General features: G+C 38.0%; 1 protein-coding gene across 8 annotated transcripts in view; it reads right to left on the reverse strand.

Moving 5' to 3' along the window:
* DTNA (dystrobrevin alpha) overlaps positions 1–21,146 on the reverse strand; it is a 386,077-nt gene that overhangs the window by 283,558 nt on the left and 81,373 nt on the right. For 4 of the 8 annotated variants that reach the window (XM_023207706.3, XM_023207705.3, XM_023207709.3 and 1 more), the window contains exon 1: positions 5,251–5,454. The exons of the other annotated variants lie outside the window; for them this stretch is intronic. The gene's annotated coding sequence lies outside the window, so the exon portion shown is untranslated. Of the gene's footprint in view, positions 1–5,250; positions 5,455–21,146 lie in introns of those variants that run through there. 8 annotated transcript variants of the gene reach the window in all.

Consider the following 21,146-nt stretch of genomic DNA (forward strand, 5'->3'; position numbering starts at 1 on the left):
TCCCGGGTTCACGCCATTCTTCTGCCTCAGCGTCCGGAGTAACTGGGACTACAGGCGCCCGCCACCACACCCAGCTAATTTTCTTTCTTTTTTTTTTTTTTTTTTTGTATTTTTAGTAGAGATGGGGTTTCACCGTGTTAGCCAGGATGGTCTCAATCTCCTGACCTCATGATCCGCCCGCCTCGGCCTCCCAAAGTGCTCAATTACAGGTGTGAGCCACCGCTCTTGGCCAAGGCCTTAAAAATTTTAAGAAAAGTTTTCCACAAGCTTTCAAGATTAGGGTCACAATATTGTATTACATAAACACTCAACTGCTTTTTTCGTAGCACCACACTGTGATTTGAAACAACCCAGTGTTTTCTAATGGTTGAAATTGAGGTTGTGTGCAATGAGATAATTTTCATTTAGTTGTGCCTCATTGACATTTTCCCATTGTGCTATTTAACATTCTGGAGTAGATTTGTTGAAATATGTCAGTTTTCCCACTCTATGACTCTTTTGATTATGAATCTCTCTGATAATATGCAGCTGATTCACCATATTTAAACTTCTACTTTCTCTCTTGTCATCACAATCAAGTTATACATCATATTTGGTTAAAAAAAAAAAAAAAGGAAATAGAGAACTCCCTTTCTCCAAGACAGTGACAACAATCAAACAAGTAAACATGTTTTTACTGACTCCACTTGACATACAGGATTACTAATGATCACTATTCTAGACAGAGTCTAAGGTCAAAAGAAAAAATGATGTTTAGAATGGAAAAGAATATATTAACAAAAGAAATTCCTCAGAAACAAAATTCTTCGGAATAGTCATCTGTTCATTTCTTAAACTTTTGAGTGGTTCCTATGTGTCAGTTACTGAGAATAAAAAAATGTGTAAGACACAAGCCACAGCATTAGGGACTCCCAGAATAGCGAGTGAGTTTTACACTTAAAAAGAAAGTACAGAAAGTACAGTGAAGGTGACTTATGAGGTCAATCTTAAAGGAAAAGTAGTGTTTTCCCACAAAGGAGAGAAGCAATAGGCATTCGGGTGGGGGGTGGGGGGGGGAAGGAGGTAGACGAGCACAGAGCTAAGACAGTATATGCCATGTTGTGGAGGCAGCCATTGTGTGTGATTGAAGTATTGGTGATAACCAGTGAAGCAGTGGAGTCAATGTTTGAGAACCAGGTCAAGGCTTTGTGATGGACCTTTTAAGACATACTAAGGACAGTAAGTTTTATTTTGAAGGGAGTCATGAACCACTAAAGATTTTTAAGTAGGGGAGCAATTAATTGAAGTCTATAGTTTATAGAAAATGGGTATGTTGGTTTCAGCAAGATGTGTGTGTAGTGGCGGGGTCAGGGTGTGGATGGAGCTTAGAGACAGGAGAACAACTAGAAGGCCATATAATAGCCAAGTTAAATGATGAAGACCTGAAGTAGAGCAACTGCAGAGAGAATGGAAAGCATGGGATTTAAGATGATTTTTTAAATGTCTTAATACTGGATATAGGCCAAGAGAAAGCAGAAAGAGTCAAAATTAACCTCTGAGAGTGATTTGAGATTAAAGAAATTGCCAAGGAAAGGGGCCAGCTCAGGACAAATAATACTGCACAGCCATCAAAAATAATGTGTTCATGTCCTTTGCAGGGACATGGATGAAGCTGGAAACCATCATTCTCAGCAAACTAACACAGGAACAGAAAACCAAACACCACATGTTCTCATTCATAAGTGGGAGTTGACCAACGAGAATATATGGGCACAGGGAGGGGAACATCACACACTGAAGCTTGTTGGGAAGTTTGGGGCTAGGGAAGGGAAAGCATTAGGAGAAATACCTAATGTAGATGACAGATTGACGGGTGCAGCAAACCACCATGGCACATGTTTACCTATGTAACAAACCTGTACGTTCTGCACATGTATCCCACAACTTAAGTATAATAAAAAAAGAACTTTTAAGTGGTGTTGACAGCTCAAATAAAGTCAGAAAACACGAACCTTTCAATCAGCATGTATATGCAATTTTCTCCAAAAAGTCTAAATATATCAGGTCACAACTAAAAAATAAAATCAGAAAAATTATCTGAAATCATTAATGATATCAGCAAACTTTGATATCTTCTCTAGAATGAAAAGTGTAAAAAAAAACAACTACAATAGCAGTAGGATGAATTTCCATTTCTGGTAACAGTAATGAGAGAATTTGGATTGATATACCCGATGTAGTAAGATATTTGAGATATAAAAACAGTAAAGACGCTGGGCATGGTGGCTCATGCCTGTAATCCCAACACTTTGGGAAGCTGAGGCAGGTGGATCACTTGAGGCCAGGAGTTCGAGATGAGCCTGGCCAACATGTTGAAAACCCAACTCTACTAAAAATACAAAAATTAGCCAGGCATGGTGGCATGCGCCTGTAATCCCAGCTACTTGGGAGGCCAAGGCATGAGAATCGCTTGAACCCAAGAGGCAGAGGTTGCAGTGAGTGGAGATCAATCGCATCATGTCACTGCACTCCAGCCTGGGCAACAGAGTGAAAACAAAACAGAACAAAACAAAACAAAAAACCAACCACAAACAAAAAACAGCAAAGAGCCTTTAATAAGATGGTGAGGATTTGGCACATGAAAACTTAGAAGAAGATCAGAAATTAGAGGGGTGAGGTCACTTTTAAAAGCCCTTGGGCATATGACTATCAGGAAAAAAGATCTGAGAATCCAGCTTTATACTTCAAGTAGCTGTCTGTGTTTCATAGAAAAGTCAAAGTCCTTGGCCCTCAGGTGGGGCTTTAATTAACTAACCTAGCTTTACGCTGGTGTCATGAAAGGTCATACTCTCCTTTAGGGAGGAGTGAACCTGCCATTCCTCTCACTGATTTGCAGCCTTCTTGTCACAGAGGTGATTCAGGGAACATCAGGAGTTGTACTTTGCCTAAGACGATTCTGGTCTGATATCGCCCCCAGGTGCCTGGCAGAAGCAAAACAAAGTCTTCTCTGGAGGAAAACATTATCACTTAGGTCTCAGCTTACTCTTACGATCTTTAATTATAATGTAATTTTAAAAATACACTTCCAGCAAAGAGTCAAAGATATCCAAGCAACCAAGAAATTAAGACACCATGAATAAGAACTAGTAGAAACAGTAATAATGGAAACAAATTCAGTAACACTTGAGATATTATAATTATCAGAAATATATTATAAAACTACACTTAGGATGTTCAAAGGAATAAAAGCCAAGATTGACAATTTTATACAAGAATTAGAAACTATAAAAGTGATATAATAGTAGCAGAGAAATATTTGTCTCTTTTTCTGTTAACACTATTTGGCCACACAGTTTAAAATTCTTCATTTTAGAATTTTACATTTTGTATTCTTTTTGTGTGTTTTTTTTTTTTTTGACACACTGAAAAAAAACCCAAATCCCACACTGATAAACCTAACATATTTTCATTTATTCTATAATTCAATCAAAAACATATTAGTTACATAAAGGGCATGCCTACATGTGTTTGTGTGTGTACCCGAGCGTATGGTAAGCACCCAGGTGCATGCATTCACAAACTTCTTGGAAGCACGTGTGATTTCTGCCAGGTTCATTCTTATCATCAATCATTCAGTACACAATTGGTAATGCAATGTCACAAGGCATCCAATGTGACCACAGAAAGTTTACAAAGTTAACACCTGGTCATGGGGAAAATGAAAATTAACCACAACTGGCAATTGTTTGCAACCTAAAGGGGTTAATTGTAAGTATTACCCAAGCTTAACTATCATTTAACAAATTGTCTAAACTGTCACAAGGTCAGATATTTATACTGAAAAGCAAATATTACTGGTGGACTTAGTACATTGACTTTAAAACTCTCTTAAGTCAGATTCTTTCTTGAGTATAAGGTCTTGCGTGACAAGAAAAGCGGGGGGCTGAGTAGTCATATTCATCAGAGGTCTGGAGGGAGGAGGACTGAGAGGGAGGGAAAATTGGACAGAGAAAGGAGGAAAGGGGCATCAAAACTGAGCTCTGCCAACTTCACATTTGTTTGGCCTTACTAGATTACTCAGTAGTTGTAAAATCAAATGACTTTATCAATATAATGACCATTTTTCATTTTAAAAGAGTAACACAGTATATTACTATTCTCATCAAAGTTGAATGAAAAATCCATAATAAGCCCTTCATTGTTTGTACCTAGTTTAGCCAACTTAGTTCATTAGAATCTGGTCTATTTGACAAGACAAAAAACTGGCCAGTTACATTTAACAACTGTTCATCTGTGCACTCTGTAATAACAGCGTCAGCAGATTTATTTTCCCCATATAAAGTAGAATTTCCAATTCACACCATGTACTCTGTGACTATTATGGACAGTATTTATTCAGAAGGAATGCCGTGCAAGTTTGGAAAAGCTGTCTCTAAGAGCAGAGGGAGAGGTCATTTGACAAAACAAGACACAAAATCTATACATGGGCAAAACATGAAGAGAACTAAAGTTTGTCATTCTTTTCAAGGAGAAGTTTGAAATCCTAGAACAGTGCGACAACAGCAAAATCAGACAACCCTTCCTCTCCCTCGTCTTCTCTCAAGCTCTGTAAAATCAGAATGCCTCCATTCACTTAGCAAATATCAGCTTTTCTTTTTCTTTTGAAGGAGGGGAACCTGCTTGGAATTAATAAGGCAACACTAAAAAATAACTTCTATTAATTCTTCTCTTCCTGAAAATTGCCTATTTTTCTCTCAGTTGCTTTTTAAAAAGTAGAATATCTTCTAAAGGCTCCTTATGCAGTTTTAGGTCAACTTTAAGAGCACCTTTCCTCTCCTTTTTCCTTTTTTTTTTTTTGGTTTCTCAAATTGGGAAGTGACTTAATACATGCAGGGGAAACTGAACTCCATCTCAAAATAATATACTTTCATCCAGTGGCATAATAGACATGGTAACAGTCTGTGTTGAGACATAAAACTACTGAGATTGTAACTCAGTAAACTCAGTGCATAGAGAAGAATAGAGGAAAAAACAAATAAGGACAAAGTCAAAACTGAAGTTACAGACCTGCAATGTAAATTTCAAAACTAAGCTAAAATCCTCTTTCTGCTGCACAAAATGTAAAATACCAACTATCTTAAGAAAGATAAGCAAGCTACAACAGTGAAAAATCTTTACTATCACCTTTTCATTCACACAGATAAAAAGAAAAATTAAACATTAACCGTCCCAGAAAAGCGATGCACCTTAAAAACCAATCTTTTCACTTACCCTACAGCATGCACACCATGATCTCTTAAATCCTTTTAATTCCAGTACATCCAGAACATACATGAATTCTTAGCATATTCATTTAAAGAACAAACTGGAACCAAATTGTTAATTACAACAGAGATCATAACAGAACTCCCTGAACTTCTAGGGAGAGCTATGAGTATGAAATCCAGCCTCTAGATCCTGGTGTATACTGTGTCTATCTTTAACTTGAAAATGATTTGGTTTCACATTCCATTGAAGTCCCACTGGCAGATGCCTTTGGTAAGCTCGCCAATGGCAGGCTTTCACGCGCCTTCCCTCCCCCTCCCTCTCACTGAGCTTCCGCTGTTACCTCTAATGCTGATTTACTCAGCTGTCTTTTTACCTGTCTCTGCGTGGGTAAAAGGAGATGCTTTCATTGATGGATATTACGGAAACACTTGGAAGCTGAACATCAGCCCGAGGACTCACTGTGCTTCCCCTGCCATCCCCTCCCCCTACTCACTGCCAGAAACCAACTGACTTCCAAACTTGGCTGCCTGAAAAAGAATGTTCTCTGATTGGCATCTCCTGGAAGCAGAAAGCAAGGCAGCTCAAGTTTTGTACTGTTACTCAGCATGAACAACTTCCCAGGTACACAAAATACAAATCAGTTTTTTTTTTTTTTCTTAACTTTGAGGAGAACCGAAAAAATATTCTAGGGTATTAAAATATTTTTATTGTAGGACAGCATTTAAGTTTTAATATCCACATATAATTTTACAGAGAATGGCTATGACTGTAGTAAGAAAGGGAAACGGCAAATTTTTTGTTAAAAGTTGAATGAGTCTTAGTAAATGAGCTGGGATCCGTTAAAAGGAAGAAATCATCTTGCCGCCTGCTTGCCAGTGTTTTGGAGGGCAACTGTTCAATCTGTACATTTTCTGTTAGAGAAAAACTTGCTGTAAGAATTGTGGAAAAACTGATTTCAACAGGAGAGGGTGCAAAACCACTTCTACCTTCCTATTGAAACTTCTTTTTCAGGACTGTCTTGCAAAACTTGAATGCGGACTCGAAAAGGAAATGAAATGTGTGTGTGTGTGTGTGTGTGTGTGTGAGATACACGTGTATATCTGAAAGAAGAGAAATTGAGTGAATGGAAACAAGGAAAAAGATACATTTCATCAAATAGAGTCTGACATGAATTAACAATAATGGGTCCCTTTAAATCACCATTAATTAACTTGTGTTTAATATTTATTAATATTTAGTGGTAACTGGGGCCAAAAGATCTCCTGCCTCTGAAAATAACTAACCACTTTATGTTCAAAACATGCAATTCTACAGACCACACAACTTCTTCAAAAGCCTAATGAAGGCTTTATAATATTGGTAATTGGACACATCTCAACCCTAAGCATTTCGGGGTTTCCAAATTTCAGCTAGCTGTGGCTGCCAACTCTAGGCAACTGTCAGCTGGCTGGGTTCAGGGTGGTGGTGTGGCTGCAGCTGCTCCTTGGAACTTACGTGGACATCTCAAAAATATTCAACGGCAAAACAGTGATGCCAGAAAGCAAGCTTTCTGTTTTTGTTTGTTTGTTGATGGTTTTGAACCTTCTATTTTAGGTTATATTTTACCATATCTAGAGCAATACCATTTTGAGAAACCATGAGGGAAAACTTGATTAACTGGCATCATATTACTAGCCTATTTCAGTGATATTTTGATGCCGCATACAGATTGGTGGCCAACCAGCTTTTAGCCTTTTAGCCTAACTTTGTTACTAGATGTCTTTTAAAAAGATCAACAGATAGAAACCGAGGAGTAAGAAACTTTCCTTAATTTTGTCCCCAAAGTTGACAGTTTCTTAGGGAAACTGCAGGCTCTATGTAATGCTGACACACAGGCATTCTGATGACTTCACAAATAAATGGAAAGAAATAACCCAATAGTCCAGAAAGTACACATTTCTGTCCCTGTGTTTCTTTATTCCTCTGTCAAAAACACGCCTTCTCAAGGCTAACAGATGGTGTCAAAACACAAACGAACTAAGAAGGGTGGACAGAGGTGTGGCCATCAATGGTTCACATTCAGCTGCTCTGTTCACCTCTGTTGTATCTCAGAGTGAGCACTGGCACATAACTGATACTCAAAAAATGGTTGTTGAAACTGAAGAACTGCTCATGTACAAGTGTACATCTTAACCTATGGAAAATGGTTATTTGTTGGCCCACATCTTAGATAAACATGTTTTGTATTTGTCTTGGGAAAAATACGCTTCTCTTCAAGCAATTAACCAAAATATTATATAGAATGTATAGTATGTACCAAATACCTTTACTGAAGCCAAAAAATCATTATACATCTTATGTATGTATGTATGCATGCGTGTGCTTCTAAATATTAACATGGAAAATATTTGTTAAGAGCACTTCTACCAATCTTGGTGGCTTATAAGAAAAATAGAGAAAAAATGAAATGTTTAGGTTTGCTAATATTTCCCAGTAATGAGTAAACTATAACAATTTTCCTTATTGAACTGTTACTGGCCACTCCTTATAGTGCAACATTCATCAATCAAATATCTCCTAAGATTCCCAACTTTATCTCTGCTGCTATTTCCAGAAATCTCAGAACACTCTGCAACGGGAACAAGTGTGAGTGAGCACAATCAGTTTTTTCCTTCCTTTTCCCCCCAACCTTCACAAGGCCATTGATAAGATTTATAATGGCTAGAACTCAGTCTTTATCGTGAGTAAATGTTTTTCTCTTTCATAGGCACTAACATGAGAGTCAGGATTAGATCAGAAAAACAGCTTCTAGGGCTTGCTTCCAAAGAAAACTGAGCACGTAACAGGCAAATCAGATACCCTTGATTTATCATGAACAAGAAGTTAATCTCTCCTCCATTCTCCAGAAATAGATTCTATTAGCACAGTTCTGTGGATGGCAAATGCTGGTAGCAGGCTCCTTGCAGGGGTGACCAAGGTGTTCAAACATAGGTCTTAGCTGACCTGTGAGACATCCATGCGTATGAAGAGCATGGTCACTGAAAAGCAAATGACCTCTGTAATTTTTTTCCTCCATAATAAATATCCTTAAGAGACTAGGACAGGCAATATTCTCATGGTGATAGTTTTATAGCTGATATTTTTGTCATATCACTTATTTTTAAAAGCATATACTTTTTATGCAAAAATATTTTGGAGTATAATTGTGATTTTTTGTTAAAAGAGAAAACATCAGTACATCCAAGTCATTTAAAAGTAATTAAAATAGACACTGTCCAAGAAAAGGTAGAAAAACTATACATAAACTGCATTAGAAAACAGAGGTTCTACAAACAAATATGGAAGATTCAAAGCAGCAGCATGCTATTTATTATCTTATTAAATGCCAATCAACTTAAAAATATACCCAGCAATCTCTCTAATGGGTATATACCCAAAGGAAATACACCAACTCCTAAAGGTATCTGCACTTCCATGTTCATTGCAGCATTATTCACAATAACCAAGATGTGGGAACAACCAAAGTGTTCATTGACAGAGGAAAGAAATTGTGATATACACATGCAGAATCTTATCCAGCCCACCAAAAAGAGATCCTGCCATTTGCCATAACATGGATAAACTTGGGGGACATTATGCCAAGTGAAATAAGCCAGGCACAGAAAGACAAACCCTGCATGATCTCACTTATATGTGCAATCTTTTAAAAACATCAAATATATAGAAATAGAGTAAAGCAATAGTTACCAGGAGCAGGCAGAAATGGGAAGATATAGATCAAAAGGTACAAAAAGAGAGTTATATAGTATGAATAAGTGTAGAGATTTAGCATACAGTATGCTAAGGCACAATCTCGGCTCACTGCAAGCTCCGCCTCCTGGGTTCACATCATTCTCCTGCCTCAGCCTCCTGAGTAGCTGGAACTACAGGCACCTGACACCATGCCTGGCTAATTTTTTGCATTTTTTAGTGGAGACAGGGTTTCACCATATTAGCCAGGATGGTCTCGATCTCCTGACCTCGTGATCCACCCGTGTCGGCCTCCCAAAGTGGATTATTAGGTACTCTTAACACACACACACGTGCACATACACACGCATGAAAGTAACTATAGGAAACAATGGAATATTAATTTGTTTAACTGTAGTAATCGCCTCACTATATATATCAAAATGAGTATATCAAAACATCATGTATACCTTACACACATACATTTTAAAAACAAAGAAAACCACAGCAGCATGCTATATATAATCCTACTAAATGCCAATAAACTTAAAAATTGGTTGAAATGGACACCTGTTATATATGCCCATCACATGAAAATAACTGTAATCATGCAAAGGCCTGTATGTACAAATATACTAATTACAAAAGATACTTAGTATTATATATATAGTTAGTAGGGTATTATAAATATAATTCGTATAGTATTAATATAAAATATAATTAGTATATTTGATAGCAAATAATAGGGAACAATGATGGGTTTTTTTTTTTTTTTTTTTGAGACGGAGTCTCGCTTTGTCACCCAGGCTGGAGTGCAGTGGCGTGATCTTGGCTCACTGCAAACTCTGCCTCCTGGGTTCATGCCATTCTCTTGCCTCAGCCTCCTGAGTAGCTGGGACTAGAGGCACCCGCCACAATGCCCGGCTATTTTTTTGTATTTTTAGTAGAGATGGGGTTTCACTGTGTTAGCCAGGATGGTCTCCACCTCCTGACCTTGTGATCCACCTGCCTCGGCCTCCCAAAGTGCTGGGATTACAGGCGTGAGGCACTGCGCCCGGCCTAACAATGACAGTTTTGATAAAGAACAGAATGGTATAGGCTAATGCTTACTTAGGTTAAAAATCAGCTTGTATGTGTATGTGCACCATGATTTCAACTTTATTAGAACACCTGTAGGCACGGGAGAGGAACATAAAGGCTGAAAAATTCCTATCAAAATGATTGTGGATCCTTTATGAAAAATCTTAATTTACTTTTTGTAAATTTTTTGTACTGACATTATTTTACCTTCATAATCTACACACACATACACACACACACACACACACTATAATATTCAAGTAGAAATAATTGCAGCATTTCCTCATTCCTCCCCCTCTTCCTCATCTTTGAAGAGGCATTTCTAGTTCTCTGGATCTTTGTTGCAGGAGCTTATGCGGGAGAGGAGCATAAGGGGATGAAGATGCTCTTTAATGTTTAAAGAGACATAGAAGAAGATTAATGGGACTTATGTTGGTTTTAAGAAAGGGAAAGGAGGGAAATACCCAAGAAAAAGAACACTCTTAAGACAGTGAGAATGAGAGAAGAGCAGGCAGGAAACAGAATCTGGCACACTATAGGTAGGCGTTGGGGGCAGACTGTAAGTCGGGTTGGGGAGTAGCTACTTCAATGAGGCAGACTTTGAGGAGATCAAGATCTCAAAAAGAGGTTTAGGATATTTGACCCTAGGATATCTGTCTGAGTGTTTTGGGATTTCTTCTCATAAAACACTTGAGAGGTTTTACTTTTGAAGATATGGTAGCACCAAGCTTGTGTGTCTTTGGGACACTTCATGATATAGACATGAATCTTAAATCTATAGATATATTTGGTTACATAAACATTTTTGAAAAGTTAGTGCCAATTGTTGGGTTGTAGTGGTTGTTACAACTGGTTTTCTTTGACAGGGTAAGAAATCAGTTTTACTCTTGTCTACACAAACTTTCTGGATCATTTTCTTCTACTTGCATTTCCTTTCCTGTGTCTCTCTCAGTTCCCATGATGGGTATCTATTACAGTCTCTTGGACTGACTGCTGAATGTAAAGTGGCCAGCCATTCTGTTTTGTCTGAGGCTGAGGGATTTCCTGGGATACAGGATTTTCAGCCCTGAAACTAGGAAAGTCCCAGACAAACCAGAATTGGTCATCCCATATATGTGATCTGGAACTTTTAAAGTTATACGTATGCTTTTGATAAAGATTAGCCTTTTTATTAATTAGAAAGTGTTTGGCCCAAGTAGACCAAAACTCTGAAAAAAAGATTTCATTTGGTCTTTATCCCTTGTTAGCTGCACAACCTGGGAGAGGTCCACCACCAAGGGTCACTATTTCTTCATCCCTACAATGAGAATAATAATACTTCAAAGAGTTCTTGTCAACTTCAAATGAGATATGCATATAAGTTCAGAATACATAAAATGTGTAAATCTATACTTTATAGCAAATATATTTTATATAAACTTTATATTAGATTACATATATTTTTCAAAGCAGATTTTAATTACTTTATATTGAGAAATAATGGAAGCATAAAGAACAGGCACAGCATTTCACACTATGTGGAGTGCAGAGGAGAACAAAGAGAATGAAAGAGAGAGACTGACTGACTAAGGAAGTACATTTTTTCAGGAGTGTCTGTTTTAGCATTTGATTTTCTCCTAGATTAAACTCATCAAGTTAAGGATGTTTGTCTTTAAGTGGTTATAAAGCCCCAGTAACAACCAATATAACATGCTTGCAAAACATATGGGTTATCTTCAGTATAAAAGAAATAAAGATTTTTAGCCTGTGCAATATAGTGAGACCCCATCTCTACAAAACAAACAAACAAAAAAATTAGCCAGGCATGGTGGCATTTACCCGTGGTCCCAGCAAGTAGCTGGGACCCTCCCAAGTAGGGAGTCTGAGATGGAAGGATCGCTTGAGCCCAGGAGTTTGAAGCTGCAGTGAGCTGTGATCACACCACTGCACTCCAGGTCTGGGTGACAGAGAAAGACCTTGTCTCCAAAAATAAAAAATTAAAATAAAAACTAAAGATTTTGTTGTATTTTTTTCTATACCTTGGGGTGGGGATACTTTTCCTTTGTGGAACCAAAGGCAGCTCTAATTGGAGCACAATCATAAATATATCCATCACTCAGTGAAACCAGAATGTTCAACTTCATCCCAGGGACAGAGGACCAGCTCTATTGGATTACTTATTTGAACTCTGCCGGCATATACTGTATGTGACACTGCTTAAGAAGTGAGGGTAAAATTTGGTTTTGGAGCAAAATGAAAATATACTTAATGTCATCATTTAAAACATGCAAATTTTCATAATCAAATGTCTAATCCATATTTGAAATCCAAGTGAAAACTGGTTCTAATTCAAGTTTTTTAAAAGATCTATCCAGGGTTAGAAATAGGACAATTCTGAAAATGACAGGTGATAACCAAACTGGATGGAGTTTGGTAGTTTGAGTCAGCATATTCATTTGTGTTCTGGAGGCTGGAAAGTCCAAGACGGGTGGCTGCATCTGATGAGGAACTCATGCTGCTTCATAACAGGGTGGGAAGGTGAGAGGGGAATGTGCACCCACACACACACATACACATACACACACAAAAAAAACCAACAGGAGAGGCAGCTTTACTTTGTAACAACCTCGAAGTAACTAAGAATTCACTCCCATAAGAAAGGCATTGCTCCCTCTTAATGACCTAATAATCTACCCTTGGAGGTCCCATGTCCCAACACCACTACATTGGGAACCAAGCCTCAACATGAGTTTTGGTGGGGACAAATCATATTCAAACCACAGCAATTTGGGAACAGTTTTTCTACAAATAAGCATACTACTATCAGTGTTTTTCAAACTTGCTGTTGTTTCCTATGGAAACTTTTCTTCAAAGGAAATAGTTCACTGAAAAATAACAATGACAAGGCATAGCTCCTTTAGCAGTAACAGGTGTAAAGCCTGTGGCCCCATTTATTCAGCCCCCTCCTCCAAGAGACAGTCCCTGTGGGGACTCCAGGAGCCCTCCAGGAACCTGGGAAGCATTGCTTGAAAACCACAGAGCTCTAGTATTCATGGCATTCATGTTCTTTACAAACAATTAGCTTTTTCATATTAATAAAAATTCATGCACATATTCTTAAAAACCACACATAAAACTGTAGAGCTTAAAAGAATTTCCTATCCACTTCTCTATACCTTTGAAGTCCAGAGGCAACCTCTTCATCTAACTGTTCATTATGATGATGATTCCATATTCCCACATAATACTCATATACCTACTTTTTGATTTTCATATGTTGATATTATCTGTTGGCCTCCTACTATGGGAGATAAGGATTCTATATAGGATATTATACATAATATTTCCTCCAGCATGTGTGTCTTCTCTTCCTATCTCTCTCTCTCTTTCTTCTTTCCCGCCTCCCCGTCACATTTTCTCATTCTCATACCACACACATGAGCACACACATGCTTCCCTTAGCTTAATATTCCCAATTTAACCACACAACAATCTTAGATAAAGCACTAATTAGTGTTTACATTATTTTAACTTGTATCGTCCACATGTAAGCCACATGGGAATTTATGATATTTCTTTTACACATTTTTCTTTTTCTTCTTTTTCCTGACATTAGTTGTGTCATATTGTTTTCTTAATTTTTCATCTGCCCATCTTATATTTTCTCAAATTCTCCAATAGAAATACAACACTCGTCTTAATACAGTCAAATATGTTAGTTCTTTTTTTCTTTTCTTTTTTTAAGTACCCTCATGCTTTTTGTGGCAAGATTCTACCGAGCTGTCACCCTAGGACCGCTCTTTGCCTCTCTGTAGTTTGGGTCCCGTTCCCTGAATTCTTTGTTTTTCTTTCTCGATGGACTCCCTCACAGGTGGGAAGGTGGGTGCGCATGCAGGAGCTTCCTGAGGAAGATGTTTGGGACAAACACATTTTTGGAGAACTTAGGTGTTTGAAAATATTTCTTTATTCTCTTCTTACATAATTCATTGTTTAGAAATACTTTTTCTTCAGAAATTTCAAGGGATTTCTTTACTGCCTTTTAGCTTCCAGTGTTATTAAGAAGTTATTTTGTTCCCCGATTCATTTTATTTGACTTTCTATCTTTCTTTGTTCCTTTTGTTGCTTGTTCATTTCTTCCTTCTCCTCTTCCCTCCCTCTTTCTTCTCTCTGAAAACACTTATGATTTCTTCTTTATCCCTGGTATTCTATTGTCTCTTAACAGTATATTTGGTGTGATATGCACGAGTTCCCCCAGTTGATTGTGTTTGAAATTCAGGGACTTTTACTCATTCATTCCGTTCCAGGAAATTTTGTTACGTACTTTTAGCAATTTCTGACCTCTACTTCTTCTGTCTTTCATTCTGAAACTAACTTTTAGACTCAAACTCTAACGTTATTTTCTATTTATCTTCTTTTTGTCATCTATCTCTACAAGAGTCTCTCATCTTTGTTCTGTTGATTATATTATTTCGCCTAACATTTTTAATTTTTAAGAACTTAATTTTCTCTAATTTCTCCTTTTCCATAGCACCATGTTTAGTTTCATAAACACCATTTCTTTTCTACTATCTATATAATACACATTTCAGCTTTTTAAAGCTACATGTAACAGCTTTCTGTTCTCTCCAAAGTCTTTGCTTCCTTCAATTTCCTGTTGGTTAGTTTGCTTTGGTCTCTTTTTGTTGGAGACGTTCCTCTGTATCTGATTTTTTTTTTTTTTTTTTTTTTTTTTTTGAGACGGAGTCTCACTCTGTCGCCCAGGCTGGAGTGCAGTGGCCGGATCTCGGCTCACTGCAAGCTCCACCTCCCAGGCTTACGCCATTCTCCTGCCTCAGCCTCCCAAGTAGCTGGGACTACAGGCGCCCACCACCACACCCTGCTAAATTTTTGTATTTTTTAGTAGAGACGGGGTTTCACTGTGTTAGCCAGGATGGTCTCGATCTCCTGACCTCGTGATCCGCCTGCCTCGGCCTCCCAAAGTGCTGGGATTACAGGCTTGAGCCACCACGCCCGGCCTCTGGTATTCTTTAGCTGTCTGCTCAAGCAATGTATTATGGGCTTCAGGACATTACCATAAAACCATTAGACAAAGCTGAGTTGTTTCACTGAATTGCCCTCAAGATTAGCAAGATTTCTTCCCCCTTCGGTAGTCAGACCCTCTAGGAAGGTGCCCCCTCCAATGTTCCACCTGGGAAGTACAGCCTGGTTGCCAGTGTCCTGGGAGCTGAGCCACCTAAGAAGGCTTGAAGGAAAAGGAGAGTTTGTTACTACTTGGCATGCAGATTTCTATATTGTATCTCACCCTCTCCTGCCTCTATAGTTAAGTTACTCGAGAGAATAATACCCCACCATCTCTCTTACAGGGTGAAAGAGGGGTAGGTGTCAGGCTGCAAAGAGTTGAGAAGGGGATTTGGGAGTCCAGTTCTTGTTAAGAATTTCAAACAGTCCTGTTTGCAACCTCAAGTCTGTCCCTTAGCGTCAGCAATCCTTTTTGCCTCCAGTCTTTGAGGCTTTCCAGGGTTCTCAATGGAGTTCCCATTTGTTTCTTTTTGGCATCTCTGAGGCTTTCCAGGGTTCTCAATGGAGTTCCCATTTGTTTCTTTTTGGCATCTCCTCTGCAGACACCTGGGTTTCTACATCTCTGTTTAGCTAAAACACATACCACTTATTCATTCCCTTTCCATTAAAAAGAAAAGTCAATAGGTCTCTGCTGTTGTGTTCTCTCCTGTTTTCTTTAGAAAGTGAGTTTCTTTTTCTTTTCTTTTTTTTAGTTGTCATTATAGGAGTTCCTTTGAGAGGCAGAGGGTAGACTTAAGCAAGTGTCCCATCCACCATTTTAATTGTAATTCTCTGCCTTCACTCTTTAGCCGCTGCCTTACAAAGGGAACACATTCTCAAACATTTCTCCAAAACGATCCCATCAAATTCAGCAGTTGTGCGTTTGGGGATGGGGGCCAATGGGGGCAACACAATATTTCATTTTTCTCCACAAGTACACCCAATGCTAAAATGAAAAGCTAAATCCCAGCAAGGTATGTAATTATTTCTATCAGACATAGTGAAGTACAACATTCAATTAGGATAAGGAGATCCTTTTATTCTGAAGTTACATGTTGTTCCCTATATTAAAACTTCCATCATTTATCTGTGGAATTAAATATCTGAACATATATAATTATAAATAATTCCTTCCTAGGCAAAACTATCTATCTTAAAAAGTGAAAAATACACTTCTTTTGTAATTGAAGTTCTCCCTAAACTATTAATTAAGTCATAACCTAGTCAAGACAAGTAAAATTACTTAGCAGTCATTTTATATTTGCTTTTTGTTAGAAGACAATGTAAAATCTAATACTGAACTAATTTCCCTTTCAAGATGTCATGATGATTCGCATATGGACCACATTTGTGTATTTTGTTATTTGAGGTAAGGTTTGTCTTGAATCATTTTATATACTAGTTTTGCTCCTTATAATATGTCAATCTGGAGACATCAGTCTTCTAGAAATATTGTACCCTATTTGTTCAAGAGTATCCCATCAACACTGAAGCTACCCTTTACACTTAGAGATATATACACATTCAATTATTTATCCAACTGCAAGAGTTGGCCCTGAGGAGGGAATCACAGGTTATTCTTGGCATCCTTTACTTTATTCCCACATTTGCACTCTCTATGCAGTCTGCTCATCTAGCTCCAAAATATTCTGTTGCCATCAGTACTGCCTGAAGACACAGTCAAGGCAGTTGAGAGGTTGTGGGGATGGGCTGCCCTGGGCCTCACACGTTAGAGGGCCGTGATGTTGTCGTCTTCCTCTGCGTTCTACGTCATCCCCAAAGAGCTATGAGTTAGAAGAAAAACAAGTGTCCCTCTTCTAACCAAGCTCTGAGCATGTGAGACTCTGGAGTTTCCTGCCCAAAAGGCCTTGAGACTGCATCCTGGTCTGTCTTCCCAAGGTGAACCTGCCTCTAGTATACACACCTCAGATACTTAAGGGTAGTTGAATAGTAGTTGTTTTGGGGATGTGGATGTAGGGGGTAGGAGTCAATCTTGGAAGAATGAGCTAAGGTGTTCATACACACCTTAGTGCAAGGCCCTTTCAGATACAGGCAGAACTAGGGATGGGAAGAGAAGGCAGAGTGGGTGCTCTCTCTCTCTCTCTGAGCGGCCATATTTAAGAGAATTTCAATATGAAAGTGGCCTTAAAAATCATTATGAAGATACATGTATTAAGGTAGGAAAACATATTTGGTTTAACAATTTATAAGTTTGCTTTATAGCTTTTAAATATTTAGACATATTGTTTGTATGTCCCTCTTCGTATTCGTGCCTCAGGTCCTACAAAATACTAGGGGCAGGCTGGGCATGGTGGCTCACGCCTGTAATCCCAGCACTTTGGGAGGCCGAGGCAGTGGGTCACGAGGTCAAGAAATCAAGACCATCCTGGCCAACATGGTGAAACCCTATCTGTACTAAAATTACAAAAATTAGCTGGGCATGTTGGTATGCACCTGTAGTCCCAGCTACTTGGGTGGCTTAGGCAGGAGAATCATCGCTTGAAGCCAGGAGGAGGTGGAGGGTGCAGTGAGCTGAGATCATGCCACTTACTGCACACCAGCCTGGTGACAGAGTAAGACTCCATCTCAAAAAAAGAAAAAAAAGAAAAAAAAATACTAGGGGCATGTCTGACTGCCACATTGATAGTGCAGTGTTCTAAAAGTAACTTTGTGCCTTCCCACACTTTCTCTTCTCTATCAAATTTATCTGTCCTTAACAACAGTCTCAAAATCATATTTTAAAAAAACATATCAGAAAGCTGAAGACAAAAATCCAAATAAATTAATTTTCAAAATGAGGTTAACCTTTTCTTGGAGGGAAGAATTCTATAGTTGTTGTCACTCCTGAGGACACAGCAACAGGTGGAGCACCTTCGCTACAGAGCTGGGTAAGGACAACCAGCCCAGCTATTAACAGACTTTCTTTTTTTCTTTTTTGAGATCAAGTCTCGCTCTGTCACCCAGGCTGGAGTGCAGTGGCGCGATCTCAGCTCACTGCAAGCTCCACCTCCCAGGTTTATGCCATTCTCCTGCCTCAGCCTCCCCAGCAGCTGGGACTACAGGTGCACACCACCATGCCCGGCTAATTTCTTTTTGTATTTTTAGAAGAGACAGGATTTCACTGTGTTAGCCAGGATGGTCTTGATCTCCTGATCTTGTGATCTGCCCGCTTCAGCCTCCAAATGTGCTGGGATTATAGGCGTGAGCCACCGCGCCTGGCCTTAACACAGTTTCAGGCGGGCAGTTACCACAGATTACCACTGAGGCCCCCCAACCACAGAAAGAATCCATGCCTTCTTGTTAATTCCTTTCCACAGATTGGAAATGGAATATTTGGGGGTGGCTGATACAGGCTGGGGCAGGGCAAGAGAGTTGATGGAGATCCCCTCAAGGTGCACAAGTCTTCATTCAGTGCACAGTAGCAGTTCTCAAGAAGTGAAGAGAGATATCCATACACCTGGAAAGCTGGGTGCTGGAGTGTAAAGAAGAAAGAGAACCCCCATGGTCCACAAATATTAGCAGGTAGGCTTTAAGTATGAAGACATCTCTGAGGTAATGCTACTGTCAGTCTTCCTAAAGATAAATTTCTATTTCTTCCCCAAATACATCTAAAGCCAATGACAAATCACATTAAAGCTATAGCAAAGCTTACATTCATATCTAATCATATTAGATTAATCCAGTCTCCCTGTGTCCCCCCCAACACCACACACGTTAGCAGCCCAATAGAGAAAGGGATGAGCCCTTGTATGGGAGTAAATACTATTTATTTCTGTGCTTTTACCCACTGACATACAATAAACATTTATAAAACACATGAAGAAGCTGAAAAATATGACTATGAAATAAAAAATAAACATGAGAAGCAGACCCACAGATGGCTCAAATGTTGGATATAGCAGGTGGAGATTTGTTTAAAAAATTATGATAGATACGTTAAAAGATATAATGAAAAAGTGAGAAGCATGCATTAACATTGGGAAATTTCAATATATGGGCATTATCAAAAAGTGCAAAATAGAAATGATAAAAATTATGTATAATAAACGAAGGATTCATTCAGGGAGTCGAACAGCAGACTGACCCAGCAGAAGAAAGGGTCAGTAATATTTAAGATATGTGAATAAAATCATTCAAACTGAAACACTAGAGAAAAAAAGAGTGAAGAAAATGGGACAGAAATCTTGTGACTGTAACATAATAGCTAACGATCTAAGATATTTGTAATTGGAGCCTCAGAAAGGTAGCGGGGAGAAAATCAAGGAGAAGAAATACCTGGAAAGGTGATAGATGAACAATTTCCAAAACTGGTAAAAGATATCAACCCATGTATGAAAAAAGTTAAGTAAAATCCAAGCAAGAAAATTCAAAAACAAACAACTAAACAAACAAAACAAACTTCACCACCACTAACAACACGTTGAGGCATTCTGTGATTAAACTATTGAAAAACAAGGATAAAGGGTAAATCTTAACAGCTGCCAAAGGAAAAAGACATTTCACACAGGCAACAACAACCTTAGGAACAATGTCTGAGTTTTCAACTAAAATACTGACTGCCTTAAGACATGCAATATCTGCAAAGTATTGAAGGAAAGCAATTCTTAATCTAGAATTCTATGTTCAACAAATATATCTTTCAACATGAGGGTGAAATAAGATGAGAAAGGTTCAGAGTGTTTATTTTTAGCAAATACGTACTACAAGAGACAAGGAAATTTTTCAAGGTGAATTCTTGCTGGATTCTGAATGCTGGATCCTGAATCTACAAGGAGAACTGAAAATTATTAGAGTGGATAAATGACTAAATATCTGGGTAAGTATAAAAGACCTTTTAAAAATTACCATCTATCTACCTACCTACATATCTATCATCATCTACCTATCTATTCACATTTTAAAAACTTGTGACTATTTCAAGCAAAAATAATAACACATTTTGTATCTGTTACCTATAAGTAAATAAAATACATGACAACAAGAAAGCAAAGGACAGCAAGTAAATAGAATTATACTTTCTAAAGGTTCTTACATGGTTATTTTTGAAATATTATTTAAAGGTAAACAATAATAAAGATGCATGTGTGCAATCTTAAGACACAATGAAAAATAAAAACACTCCATTGAGGTATAGTGGAAAACATCATGGAGGAGATAAAATGAAATAATAAAATATTTAATTAACTCAAAGGAAAGCAAACAAATAAGGAATATAGGAACAAAAAATAGATGTGACAAATAGAATACAAATACCAAGATGATAGAGTTAAATCTAATGAGAGTGAACATTACATTAAATGTACAGGTCATGGTTACCAAAACAGCATAGTAGTGGTATAAAAATAGGCACACAGACCAATGGAACAGAATAGAGAACCCAGAAATAAACCCAAATACTTATAGCCAACTGATCGTTGACTAAGCAAACAAAAACATAAAGTGGGAAAAGGACACCCTGTTCAACAAATGGTGCTGGGATAATTGGCAAGCCACATGTAGAAGAAGGAAACTAGATCCTCATCTCTCACCATGTATAAAAATCAACTCAAGATGGATCAAGGTCTTAAATAAGACCTTAAACTATACAAATGCTAGAAGATAACATCGAAAAAACCCTTCTAGACATTGTCTTAGGCAAGGATTTCACAACCAAGAACCCAAAAGCAAATGCAATAAAAACAAAGATAAATAAGTGGGACTTAATTAAACTAAAGAGCTTTTGCATGGCAAAAGGAACAGTTAGCAGAGTAAACAGACAACCCACAGAGTGGGAAAAAAAACTTCACAATGTATACATCTGACAAAGGTCTAATATCCAGAATCTACAATGAACTCAAACAAATCAACAAGAAAAAATAAACAATCCCATCAAAAAGTGGGCTAAGGACATGAATAGAAAATTATCAAAAGAAGATATACAAATGGCCAACAAACATATGTAAAAATGCTCAACATTACTGATGATCAGAGACATGCAAATCAAAACCAAAATGTGATACCGCTTTACTCCTGCAAGAATGGCCATAGTAAAAAAATAAAAAGAAAATGCAAATCAAAACCAAAATGTGATACCG

Source organism: Piliocolobus tephrosceles, chromosome 18, assembly GCF_002776525.5.
Source record: "Piliocolobus tephrosceles isolate RC106 chromosome 18, ASM277652v3, whole genome shotgun sequence".
Lineage (NCBI taxonomy): Eukaryota > Metazoa > Chordata > Mammalia > Primates > Cercopithecidae > Piliocolobus > Piliocolobus tephrosceles.